The sequence below is a fragment of the Palaemon carinicauda genome, chromosome 1 (genome assembly GCF_036898095.1).
Source record: "Palaemon carinicauda isolate YSFRI2023 chromosome 1, ASM3689809v2, whole genome shotgun sequence".
Classification (NCBI taxonomy): domain Eukaryota; kingdom Metazoa; phylum Arthropoda; class Malacostraca; order Decapoda; family Palaemonidae; genus Palaemon; species Palaemon carinicauda.
The window spans coordinates 288,253,716-288,264,131 of record NC_090725.1 but is presented as its reverse complement, the minus strand read 5'-3'; the positions used below and the strand labels follow the sequence as shown (position 1 = coordinate 288,264,131).

Genomic DNA, 10,416 nt, shown 5'->3' with positions numbered 1-10,416 from the left:
GTGATAAAGGCTTTGAGGATAAAGGAACGAGGAAGATGGCGGTGTAAATGATGAATTGATCGGTGATGGAGGTTTGCGATGGGAAGCAATATAGGATTTATGTCTTCTTAGAATGTGTACGTTGATGAGGAATAGTTTGAAGAATGTACAGTTTAATAAAGAAAAACTGCTTTTATGTGATATAAGAATCGAGGTTGATAGGCGAAATTAATCTCTTATATGAAAAAATAACTTTTGACGAAGATATAAATTGTGAAGAAAAACGCGTTCTTGATGATGACGGTCTGAAACGGCAGTTTTAATGACCTGCAAAGATTAATATTAGCGTTAACGTTACTGGAGATGATCGGGAACCACCCTTGAGGAATATAGATTGCATTTCCTAGGTAAGGTGATTCCGGGCGAGCTCTCTCCCAATAGATGATAGATTTTCGTCTTGAATAGACCAGAGGTAAGGGAAGCCTACAAGGTCACGTTTCACATTTTATTTGTCTTCTCATCGATTACATGATGCCTAAAATTCCCTTCGGTTTCTTCTTCTTCTTCTTTTTCTTCTTCTTCTTCTCCCAGTGGGATTTTTTCTCCTAACGATGCTGACGTAGAGATTGCACCAGTGATATAGATGAGAGATTGGTTAGAAAACGCGTTGGCAGGTTTCATAAGATGGGAGCTGCGACTACGTTGCTTGTTCCTGTAGTTTAACAGGGCCTGTTTAAAGACTATAAATCGGCGATTGCCTTCTGTGCTATTATGGGAGTATGATGTCACAAAATGAAGGAAATAAACATCTCCGTCGTCATGGAAAACAAGTAAAGAAGGAAAGCAACGAACTACAGATTCAAGAGAGCGAATTAAAGTAATAACCTTGGAAGAGAGAGAGAGAGAGAGAGAGAGAGAGAGAGAGAGAGAGAGAGAGAGAGAAGAGAGAGAGAGAGAGAGAGAGACACTGACTCTCTCTCGTGTGAAAACTGTACCAGCAGCAGCCACACTCCGTGTCACACAGTATTTGTTCGACCGGTCGAGGGGAAGGTGAGTCTCTCCCAGCCTCCTCTCTCAGAGGGCGCGAGATTCGACCCCTCGCGAACTAGAAGGATCTAAATATCCTTGACAATTTTCATGGCAATGTCCTAGAAGTTCGCCCATTAGAAAATATACATTTATATGAATAACTAATTTTGACTATATTGCATCAAAGCACTTTATATCGATCCATGAACATTTTTGAATTATGATATTTGCAGTTGTGTTTTCTTAATGTCACCTGAAAATAATTGCATGTCTTTGAAAACATTTGCGTAGTGCACTTAAAGATTTGTCCTGGGTGTTTTTAAACAGATCACGTAACGTATCTATAACAAGTGCAGTATTCGTTATCAAGAGTGTTGAAATAAGTGCCCTGTGCAGCCTGGTGCTTCTCTTGAGCAAAGGTGTTCGCACACCTCTACACCTGAATTACAGTCCCAGTAGACCTGTGTGTACACACACCTGCCGTTTAGTATCACGTTGAGGTGAACATCTTGATGGGTTTTTGTGTGTTATGTATTTTCACTCATTATTACTATTTTTCCAGACTATATCAATTGCTTTACCGTACTTTCACTCACAAAGAAATGTATGACTACGAAGGCTTAGTGAGATAAACTCTCATGTATGTGGTAAAACTATTCTTTCGTTTTTCCCACGCCAGTGCAACTTATTTCTGTAAATTATTACAACATAATTATTTATGATACAATCAATTACACACGTTCTATTAATAATTTTTCCAATCTTGACTTCATGCGCATTATGAATAAGAATTTTGTAGTTGCGCATAGAAAAGGGTTGCACTGGCATGTGCATGTGTTTATATAATTCCTTATTGGAACCGTTCCAAATCCGCAGTCATTTGCTTGCCAGATACAGAAGGCAATGATTATTGTTAGGTCTGCATTTTGTGTCCGGTGCCTTCTGTCATGTGCAAGGTTGGTTATTTTCAAACCCGTACTCGAGCCCCGTTCAAAGTCATTTAGTGGTTTAGTTTTAGTTTAGATTTATCTCTTGTGGTTTCTTATCTTCTTCCAGCTGTGAGACCTTCTCGGAAGTTAGAGAATTTCCCCGAAATCTGTCCTCATTTTCTATTGCCTCTTTTGGTGAGTTCAACCGTGTCCTTGATCCTCGCCTTGCCTCCTTTGAGCAGATCTGGCTCTGCAATAGAAAACAGACTTGGAGCATTTTTGACCCGATTTTTAGATAAGATTTCGATAACTTCCTTTTGCTTAATCAGGCTCATAACTGAGGCTCACTTTTTGAAATAAATTGAAATATAGTTCTTCATACTAATATGAGTTTTGAACCAGTGGGATTTATTTTTTTCTTCTAATTATTGTGCAATATGGAGTTGATGTGGAATACCAATTTTTTATATTTTCAAGGATAAAACCCCTTTTCTATTAATATTTATGCAAATTATGGAAGTGTTGATTCACATGAACAACTTCAAGATGTGTTAACCGTCAAAAATATTTTCCCAGTTGGTTTTCCTATCAGTTATTTACACTTCATAAGTTCCAGAACTGAGAAACTGTCATTTCATATATTCAAATGGTATTTATTTTTTATTTTTATTTGTTTATCGGTGTGTATTTTCATCTACGAAATATCTCTCTCTCTCTCTCTCTCTCTCTCTCTCTCTCTCTCTCTCTCTCTCTCTCTCTCTCTCTCTCTCTCTCTCTCTCTCTCTCTCTTCATCCTTAGCTCTTTGTTTATCTTTGCGCTTGATAGACATATTGTGTCGAGTTTGACTAAACTATGTCATGGTGTCTTAAGTAATAATGATAATAATCATGATAATTTGGCCTACATTTAAGAAAACAACTTGGCTTTGCCAAGCAAATTGTCCCTTATTTTGGGGCATATCACCTAAATACCCTAGTATGCCTTGTTAAATTTAGTGTTTAATGAAAATTTAATTTTACATAGGCTGTTAACACGCTCTTCTTAACCTGCTTCTGTTTTATGCGAATTTGCTGCATATTATGTAGATGTTTCTGTTTATAGCAGGACATTATTATGATTCCATGCTGCAGTATTTGTCAAGGCTTGGTGATGATTAGTATTATATGGAAGATTGTTGGCAATTTTCTTGCCTGGTGATTGCCAGACTGGGGTTTGAGTCCCGCTCAAACTCGTTAGTTCCTTTAGTGTCTGCAACTTCACCATCCTTGTGAGCTAAGGATGGGGAATTTGGGGGAGCCTATAGTTCTAACTGCTGAGTCATTAGCAGCCATTGCCTGGCCCTCCTTGATTGACACTAGCTTGAGAAAGGGCTTGGGCACTGATCATATGTACATGTGGTCAGTCTCTAGGGCATTGTCATGCTTGATAAATGTCACTGTCCCTTGCCTCTGCCATTCATGAGCTGGCTTTAAACCGTCCTTTGATAGCTCTTATTGACTTTTTCCCTTACGAATTAGAGCTCACTCAGTTTTAACATTGCTAAGTAGAGTTCATTTTAGAATTGCCGAAATTACCAGTAAAATATTGTTCGTAAAAATTTTAAGAAAATCCAACACCAGGAGAAAGAATTGCCAAGACTTCGGTATTTTTCTTGGAAAAAAATGCCCTTTTTGCATGGAAAATATTGGTATTAGATTATCTATTGTGCCGAACCAATGGAAGTTAAAGTTTCTGTTCGGATGGAACAGATCTCAACTTATTATTTGCCGAAAATAAATTTGAAAGTGATCCATTCACTGGCCGTGGGCATAACGTTAATGTTGATACTGTTCTTAAGATGATTTAATTTTCCTTGTTTCCATTCCTCACTGAGCTATTTTTCCTGTTGGAGCCCTTGGGCGTATAACATTCTGCTATTCCAACTAGGGTTGTAGCTTAGCAAGTAATAATAATAATGATGATAATAATAATAATAATAAAAATAATAATAATAATGATAATAATAATAATAATAATAATAATAATAATAATAATAATAATAATAATAATATTGTTTTTCGGTTCTGGGGGTTTGGGAATGTTGGAAGGGGGTGGGGGGGGGATGGTGTGGCCGATCATACGCATAAAATCGACTTTTAATAAATTTAATTCCAACGCTCATGATCCTTTTGTGCAGTTGACTTCATTAATTGGTACACCTCATTGGAAGCTAAGGAGACGTATGCCCGATAGTAGCCGGTAATTATGTAGATAAGCACACACACACTAGGGTATGACTATTCCCTCTCCACCCTACCCGAGGGATGGGGAGAGTTTAGCGTGACCAGAAATATATATATATATATATATATATATATATATATATATATATATATATATATATATATATATATGTATGTATATATATATATATATATATATATATATATATATATATATATATATATATATATATATATATATATACACACATATATATTTACTATTATTATTATTGTTATTATTATTATTATTGTTATTATTACTTGCTAAGCTACAACCCTAGTTGGAAAAGCAGGATACTATAAGCCCAGGGGCCCCAACAGGGAAAATAGCCTAGTGAAAAAAAAAGGAAAAATAAAATATTTTAAGAACAGTAACAACATTAAGATATATATATATATATATATATATATATATATATATATATATATATATATCACACACTTACTATTAATTATCTTACTTACATAGGAGAGAGATTTTTTGCGGGAAATGGTAAATACTTTTTACAGGGGTAGTAAATATTGTTTTGTTAATTTTTTATGTCAATATAATGTGAAAAGCAAGTTTTTAAAGAATATTTGTTTTGCGCTCAGGTGTACAGTACTGCCTAGGAAGGAATTAGAGGATTCAGTAGTACTCTGTTGACGTCATCACACCTTTTTCCCCCCTCCATCATGCGTAGGACTTGTTTTGCTCGAGCGTCCTTTTTATTGTAAATATAATTTTCTTGATGCCTAGACGTGTGCTGCCTTGTTTATATATATATATATATATATATATATATATATATATATATATATATATATATATATATATATATATACATATATACATATAAGTATATATATATATATATATATATATATATATATATATATATATATGTACATACATATATGTATATATATATATGTATGTATATGTATACATATATTTATATATATACATATATATACATATATATACATATTTATATATATATATATATATATATATATATATATATATATATATATATATATATATATATATATACACACATACATGCACATGCATGCATTTGTTTATGTATGTACGTCACTTTGTGTGCTAGCACTCAACACAATCTTGAGCCTCACAATTAACGTGCACTTTCTGAATTCTTGATAGAATAAATTTACAAGTCGTTTGCGAATTCGTACGTGACTTTACCTTGAAGTCTTTAATGTAAGTCCCGAAATTCTTGGTTCTGATATAAACTTCTTGGAAGTTCCGGTGTGGAGAGAAGTTATGCTGTCATCGCAATTTATTGCGGTGAAGTTTCGATGATGACCTTTTATTATTATAAATTTTATTTGTTAGAATATAGTGACATAGTTTTGTTATTTCCAGTTTATTGAGTACGTTTCTGATTGGCTACATTCACTTTTGCCTCGTATTTTGAGGATTAAATCTTTCAGTTTAGGTTTCTAAACTCATAAGTATGCTTAAATTTTAATGATAGTTTATTGTACTTCAATATAGGTGTTGAGTTTTCTGATAATTTATTGTGTTCTAATTTTAATGCATTAGTGGATCATTTTGAATTTTGGAAATATTATGTTTTCTTCAACTCTAAAAGTACGTGATTTTTTAAATTTAGAATCTTGTTACTTATGATTTAATCTCTCCATTACTGGAAATAGAACAGAGGCTCTCTAAGGAAAATTCCAATAATCCAAGAAAACAATATCTAGCATTTGAAAAGCTCTTGTCGGGATGTCAAGAAGTAATTCTATTTTCTACAGTCATAACATGGATTTATACGAGTCTCATTTATGCCTCATCATCCAATTCATTCTACATATGCTTTATTTGCAACGAGAGTATCTGTATTGCAACAAATTGCGAGGTTTTGATGGACGAGAATAAGCGTGACCGATGTGTCAGTGCTGGAGGCTGTATCTGTGTTTGTTGCATGTCTCTTAAAGGGGATGTGTCTCACCCTCCCCCGTCCCCATCTTTTCTCTCACGTAGGAGCCAGTGCCAACTGTCACATCGTCACTTCATTGTTGGGCTTTTAAGCGTAATTTTAATTAATGAGAGGCTAATTATCAGGGTCAAAATTTGAGAGAGAGAGAGAGAGAGAGAGAGAGAGAGAGAGAGGAGAGAGAGAGAGAGAGAGAGAGAGAGAGAGAGAGAGAGAGAGAGAGAGAGAGAGAGAGAGAGAGAGGAATATATGTATCTAAGGACTAAATTCCTTTCGACCAACGCCTCCTATGAAGTTAGAATTTTTCCGAGAGGAAGTTCACTCGAGAAAGAAAATAAATCAGTTGAAAAAGTATCCATTGAGAGAGAGAGAGAGAGAGAGAGAGAGAGAGAGAGAGAGAGAGAGAGAGAGAGAGAGAGAGAGAGAGAGAGAGAGAGAGAATATGTGTATCTAAGGACTAAATTCCTTTTGACCAACGCCTCCTATGAAGTTAGAATTTTTCAGAAAGGAAGTTCACTCGAGAAAGAAAATAAATCAGTTGAAAAAGTATCCATTAAGAGAGAGAGAGAGAGAGAGAGAGAGAGAGAGAGAGAGAGAGAGAGAGAGAGAGAGAGAGAGAGAGAGAGAGAGAGAGAGAGTTTTTGCTAATGAACCCTTTGTTGGAACGGCTACTTGAATTCTTGATTGTGTGGATCATGCAATTAATGTCAGGGATCATTGAATTTTAGTACCTTAAGGAAATAGGTTATGCATATTATCAGGTAATTGGCCTTCAGGTCGTAGTTTCAGATTTTTATGTAGTTACTGATGCTCACTCAACTAAAAGGGTTTTCAAACCAAACGTGGAAGGAAATCGTCATACGATGAAATAATATTCATGATGCAATTCATCTTATACGTATGTGCTGATATCAGGAATCGTCTGAAATAGAACGGAATTTAACACCGCAACCATGATGGAAATATCGGATAAATTGATAACGTTTGGTTAGAATATCCTATATAAATGATATATTCTCAATACGATATGGGAGATGAATAGCATCTCCTATCACAGTAAGAAATATTCTAAAACATTGATGTTTTTTTATCTCCAACACGGATTTAGTTATGGAAAAAGTAGCAAGAACTATATCAGAGACATATGGAGAAGCAAGATTCAGAGACCTATCAATCATGTGTTTTTGGACACGTAAACGACACTAGCATTGTCACAGAAGATAAATAAGGGATACAGAGCGGACAGTGATAGAAATAGAAGAAGTAGCAAACAAAATGTGACTAACTTTTACTGAAGGGAGAACTAAGATCATGCAAATAGCCAGAGAATTACAACTACAAGGTCTGGTGAACATAGATAACATGAATATAAAAGAGATGAACAAGTTAAGGTACTTAGGAATGACTACCAAAAGATGGGAGAATGAGAGAAGTTGATGGCCGAATAGAATCTGCGAGTAGATGCTATTTCAGCCTATTAGAACTCTTTAAAAGAAATCCGTTATTATTATTATTATTATTATTATTATTATTATTATTATTATTATTATTATTATTACTAGCTAAGCTACATCTATAGTTGGAAAAGCAAGATGCCATAAGCCCAAGGGCTCCACCAGGGAAAAATAGCCAAGTTAGGAAAGGAAATAAGGAAATGAATACACGATATAAGAAATAATGAACAATTGAAATATTTTAAAAACACTAACGACACTAAAACAGATATTTCATATATAAACTATAAAAAGACCTATGTCAGCCTGTTCAACATTAAAACATTTGCTGCAAGTTTGAACTTTTGAAGTTCTACTTATTCAACTATCCGATTAGGAAGATCAATCCACAACTTAGTTACAGCTGGAATAAAACTTCTAAAGTACTGTGTAGTATTGAGGCTCGTAATGGAGAATGTCCGACTATTAGAATTAACTGTATGCCTAGTATTACGAACAGGATGGAACTGTCCGGAAAGATCTGATGGTCAGAATTATAGAAAATCTTATGTAACATGCATAATGAACTAGTTGAACGACGGGGTCAGAGATTAATATGTAGATCAGGAATAATAAATCAAATATACCGTAAGTTCCTGTCCAACAAATTAAGATGAGAATCAGCAGCTGAAGACCAGACAGGAGAACAATACTCAAAACAAGTTAGAATGAAAGAATTAAAACACCTCCTCTGAATAAATTGATCACCGAAAATCTTAAAAAGCCAATAATCTTAATAAGCCAATTTTTGTGCTGTTGAAGAAGAGACAGATCTAATGTGTTTCTCAAAAGTAAATTTGCTGTCGAGAATCACACCTAAAGTTTTAAAAGAGTCATACAAAGTTAAAGAAACATTATCAATGCTGAGATCTGGATGTTGAGGTGCCACTACACAATCATACTTCGAGTTTTGTTTGGATTCAACTTCATACCCCATAATTTACACCATGCACTAATTTTAGCTAGATTTCTATTAAGGGTTTCAGCAACCCTAGATCTACTTTCGGGGGGATGGAATTTATGGAAAGAGAGTAGTATCATCTGCATGTGCAACGAGCTTGTTTACTAGGCCAAACCACATGCCATGTGTATGTAGTATGAAAAGTAATGGGTCAAGAACACTACCATAAGGAACACCAGATATCACATTCCTATACTCACTATGGTTCCCATCAACAACAACTCTTTGCGATCTATTAATTAAAAATTCAATTAGGATGCCAAGATATGACCCACCCACTCTCAACTGTTTGAGTTTAAAAACAAGGGCCTCATGATTAACAGGTTAAAGGAAGCGCTAACATCAAGGCCAATTATAAGTAACTTCCTGATCACAATCAAGGGATTTCTGTACAGCATTGGAGATTGTAAGAAGGGCATCACATGCTCCAAGTCTTTCACGAAATGATTTAACCCCAGTTTACTTACAGAAGGTAGTTATATTGTTTCATAGTAAAAAAGATAGAATGATTTAAATTTTATATATTATAAATTAATATTGGTATATTCTTAACCAAATTGCAAACTAGGGTACAGAAGATTACCTTCAGCAAACCTACTAAGACGTTTTTCCAAAAGACGTTCAAAAACTTTAAATAACATGGGAGTTATGGAAATTGGCAATAATCAGTTGGACTTGAGCTACCACAAATACATTTACACAGTGGAGTAACATTACCAATTAATTCTCCAACAAGTGCTAAAAGCTCCTCTTCTTGCCAGCTTGCGCAAAATAACCGATAACTTTGGAGCTAAGAAATCTGCAGTCTTTATAAAAAACAAGGGAAAAATACCATAGGGGTCGACACCTCATTATGCATCAAGGTCATCAAGAGAGCTTTTTTCACGAGATTGAAAAGCTAAACTAAGTTAGTTTAGCCATAGGAAAACGTGAATGAGGAAGTTCGAGATTCTAATTACTCTGCTTACTGTCAAACACATCAGCCAACATGGTTGCCTTATCCTTTGGACAGTGAGTGACAGAGCCATGTGGTTTAAGTAAAGGAAGAACTGTTGCATCTACACCAAAGAGTGCAGATTTAAGAGTAGTCAATCATTTCTGCTCCTATGTTGTACCAGAAAGGGTTTATTTTATGGTTAAATTCTATTCCTTTTCATTTAAAGCATAAATTCTCTGAGCAAAAGCTCTAAGCTGAGTATGGTTATTCCTGCTCAAATATGATAGGCCTCCTGCTTCTCCAAATAAGCACGTCTACAATCATCATTGAACCCTGGTTTGTCCTTCACTCTATAACTTAGCACACGAGAAGGGATACGCCTATCAATTATCTTGACTAGATTCTCATTTAAAGGGACATCAGGATTAACACTACTATACAATTGTGACCAATTCAAGCTCAAAAGATCATGCAAAATCCCATTCCAGTCTGCTTGAGATTTCATATAAATCTTACACGTGTAGGATACATCAGGGACAGGCTGCTCAGTCTTCGCTACTAATGAAATCAAGGCATGATCAGATGTCCCAAGTGGAGGACCAACCTTTAATTGTTACAGCACCAGGGGAGTCGGCGTATACAAGGTCCAAACAGTTACCAGACCTGTGAGTAGCTTCACTTCTGATTTGCTCACAGCCTGATTCAGAGGCAAAGTCTAAAGCGAACAGTGGGAGAAACAGAATTTAAGCCCTCCCTATGAAGAGCATTGAAATCACCAACAAAGACAAAAGAGGCCTTTCTATCATCATCTTGTATGTTAGCTATAATGGTAAGAAGACAATCGAAGATAAAATCATCCATGTCCGGATTCCGG

General features: G+C 35.2%; 1 protein-coding gene across 1 annotated transcript in view; it reads left to right on the top strand.

Annotated features, from left to right (window-relative positions):
* The first annotated feature begins 978 nt into the window (after positions 1-978).
* Positions 979-10,416, top strand: part of LOC137639573 (uncharacterized) — a 115,785-nt gene continuing 106,347 nt past the window's right edge. The window contains exon 1 of the mRNA XM_068371838.1: positions 979-1,029. The gene's annotated coding sequence lies outside the window, so the exon portion shown is untranslated. The remainder of the gene's footprint in view (positions 1,030-10,416) is intronic.